This window comes from Tupaia chinensis, unplaced genomic scaffold, assembly GCF_000334495.1.
Source record: "Tupaia chinensis unplaced genomic scaffold, TupChi_1.0 Scaffold000528_1, whole genome shotgun sequence".
NCBI lineage: Eukaryota > Metazoa > Chordata > Mammalia > Scandentia > Tupaiidae > Tupaia > Tupaia belangeri.
In genome coordinates, this window is record NW_006160041.1 from 1,227,693 (window position 1) to 1,231,314 (window position 3,622).

Here is a 3,622-nt window from a genome sequence, read left to right on the forward strand (position 1 = left end):
CAAACCTTCTGTAAATCCCTGCAACTGGACCCTTGCCTCAGGCTCTGCTCCCGCGGAACATGATCTAATACAGGGAGGGAAGTTTTTTTTTTATTATTTTTTTATTTTTTTATTCAAATCCTTTTTATTAGTAATAAATGAATATGAAATAATAAAAAGTTTACATATAGGGGCCAGCAGGTGGCCTGGTGGTTAAGACACTAGATTCCCATATGGCTGACCCCAGTTTGAGTCCCGAACCTGGAGGCTTACTTTCTCACCCTTTCTCTCTCTCTCTTATAAGTGCATGTGGCCTATAGCAAATTAAATTAAAAATGAATAATTACATAAAAAAGTCACACCCAGCATGTGTGCGTGCATACCCAAAATCTATATAGTAGCATGTACACACACACACACACACACACACACACACACACACACACACACGTACCCCTGGAGGGTGTGATTTCTCACTTTCTCTTTTTGTCTCTCTATGGGGAACACATGTGCCCTATGGCAAAACAAACAAAACAAAACAAAAAAACTTTGCATACATCTATAGAAATCATTTCTACCTTAAGATTCCAAAATTGTAATTTGTTTTGTTGGAGAATGCTAATGCTGTTATTGTTTTGTTTTGTTAGGTTTTTTGCTAGAAGGAACGTGCAGTTGCCCAGAAGAGAGAGAGGGAGAGAAAGTGAAAAATCACTTTCCAGAGGGAATGGTCACACCACAATCCTTTTTCCTCCATTCTCCTCTCGGGGTTTTGGGCAGGCACACACGCACACACTCAATGTGTTTTTTACGCCTCCAGGTCTGGAGCCAGGACCACAGAGAATGCCATGTGGGATCCAGTGCCATGGTGGTTCACACCATGCCACCTGCTGGCCCATCTTTTATTTGTCGTTGGTGGTGGTTTTAGTACAGCTTTAGATTTACAGAATACCTGAGCAAATAGTGTATAAAGTTCCGTACTGCCCCCACCCCGTCGTCTCTCCATCCCCTGCACGATGTTTCTTCCGCTGGTGTGGTCATCTGTTGCATGTAGTGAGTCGTATTGGTACATTATTATTAAGCAAAGTCCATAGTTGCCATTAGGGTTCCCTCTGTGTAGAACTGTCTGTGGATTTTGACAAATGCATAATGACATGTCTGCATCACAACACATTATGCAGAGTACTTTCATCGCCCCGTGCTATTCGGAGCGAGGCATTCTAGCTAGCCTTTGCAGAGGGCTGGGAGTTCTGATGAGCAGGGGAGGAGAGCAAAAGGCTCAGGAAGGCAGACCCAGCCTTGGAGGTCAAGTCCGCCATGTTGGACTCTCCAGATTAGTTCATACCAGAAATAGCTCAAGCTTTCCTATGTTGGGGGAGGCACAGGAAGAGGTGGAAGGCCACTCACCTGTCCTTTCTCTCCCTCCCTTCCCCCCAATGCCACACTGCATCGGCTTTCAGCTGCTCTTGCCTTCACCTCAGACATTCATGCTACCCTCAGTGGTTGGTGACATGAGCCCATTAGGGACTTCTGTTAGCATCAGGCATGGCTTGAGTTACACTTTGTCACCTGGGACAAGGCTCCCAAAAGCTGGACTCTTACCCCAGTAGCATCCAGAAGGCCATCCTGTGGTTTGTGATGCTCAGCCTTGGCTGACCCCCAAGAGGGGCCACGCGTTGCCTGTTGCGGAGGGCTACAGCCTTAATGGCAGCCACAGGGAGGTGGCCCCTTCTAGCCCCGAAGGGTGAGAACAAGGCTCTGGGCCTGCTGAGGAGGTACGCAGGAAGCAGGCTGACCGGTCCTCTGTTCCCTTCTTTTTTTAAGTAATGGTTTAAAGCAGTGCATTTCAAAGTACCTTTGATGAAAGACCAGTTTTTAAATGTTTTAAAATGTTCAATCCATCATGAACTAATCATTTTGTAAGATACGATGAAAATGAGTTATTAGAAAAATGTAATAAAAAACAGATGTACAGAACACAAGCTCGATTTTTAAATTTTTAGATATAACAGACATAAAAATGATCATGTCTCTTTCCCGTCGGGCTCCTAAATGCTTATTTTCAATTTCGTATCACAGACTAGTAAAAACCAGAGGGCATACTGCAACCAGTCTGGCCACCACACTTTGAGCAGTGGGTTTAAAGCTTGTACTGCAGGGTCTGACAGACCTGAGTTCAAATCCCGCCTCTGCTGCCTGCTTGCTGAGTGTCAAGCACTGTAGCCTCTCTGGGCCTCCATTTCCTCGTCTGTAACAGGGAGGATAGCGGCTCATTGTGAGGAAAATGCAGGGAAGCTCCCTGGGCCCTGGGCGTGCTGCCCGGCACAGCTCCCTCCCAGCTCACAGTGCTGGGTGGCTGTGGGAAGAGGAGCTGCCTCTAAGGGAGATAAATCTGAACTCAGAACCAGAAAGAGAGCCAAGGACCCCTGATGTGAGAGAGGCCCATGTAAAGGGCTCAAGGAGGGGAAGGAAACTGGACTGGCTGGGTCTTGGAGCAGGGGATGAATCAATAGGGTGGGAAAAAAGAGTTAGCTGCTGTAGGAGAGCAACCAGCTCAGTGAGGGGAGAGCAGGCTTGGGAAAGACTAAAAACACAGTATGGAGTCCCACCAGCTCAAGGGCTCAGAAGGGCCTGGGTTGTAAGGGGTTCAGAGAACCATGGAGGTGGGAAGAGAGTGACCTGACCCCAGCCTGAGGGAAGAAAATCACCCAGGCATGGTAGCGAGGAGGGACGAGGGATGGGCCGGGGCCCCTGGGGTACTATTGCTCAAGGCGGGACAGGTCAGGTGTGGGTTCAGTGGCCGAGGGGCTGACACTCAGCAGAAGAGCCAGCACAGCAGAGATGGACTGTGGCCCCCCACAGCCCCTCGGGAGCCTCTGGCCACCGTTCACCTCGCATCCCAGCCATCTTCCGGGCTCCCTGACAGCAGAGAAAATTCATAGCCATTGATTTTGTAATTAACAGTTTATCAATGCCATCGATACAGACTCGCTGATGGATTGCAAAGAAATTAATCTTGCAATGTTATTTTATTTCATTTTTTGTCGAAGGCGGCTGTCAATTGTGGCCTCCCTGGGGAGGATGAGGGAGGTGAGAGGATGAGGAGCGGGAGCTGATGGGAGTCGGGGAGTCTGGTGGTGGGCCAGCACATTTAGGGTGCACGCCCTGTAGGTGACTGAGTGGAGGAGGGGGCCGTTGCTGCTTCTCCTTAGCTGGCCAAGGAGTCCTCCCTGCCTTGGTAAACGGAACAGGGAAATGTGGAGGGGAGGCAGGTATGGCCCAGCCTGAGTCCCCAGGGTAAGGAGGAGGCTAGCTAACATTGGTTACGCGCTTGCTGAGAGCTTGGTATTGTGCCATTTTACTTAACCCTCACCACAATCCTATGAGTATGAATTCTTCTTTGCTTCATTGTTCACATGAGAAAACAATCCCAGAGAGGCTATGTAACTTGACCAAAGTCACACAGTGCCTAAGATCCCAAAGTCTTCTTCACTCTGCTGCTCCCCACCCACTGGAAAGGCAGGACTCTGGAAAGTATGAGCCGAGTGTGGACCCACTGGGTTAGAGGGTGTCACTGGGGGTCAACAGGGCCACATAGCTGCCTTTCGGAGTCTGGTATCTAAACCAGCCCAGTCTGTGAAGGAAT

The 3,622-nt window shown here is 48.9% G+C and overlaps 1 protein-coding gene across 2 annotated transcripts in view; it reads left to right on the plus strand.

The window, feature by feature from the left end:
- ESRRB (estrogen related receptor beta) overlaps window positions 1-3,622 on the plus strand; it is a 115,662-nt gene that overhangs the window by 110,066 nt on the left and 1,974 nt on the right. The window lies entirely within an intron of this gene.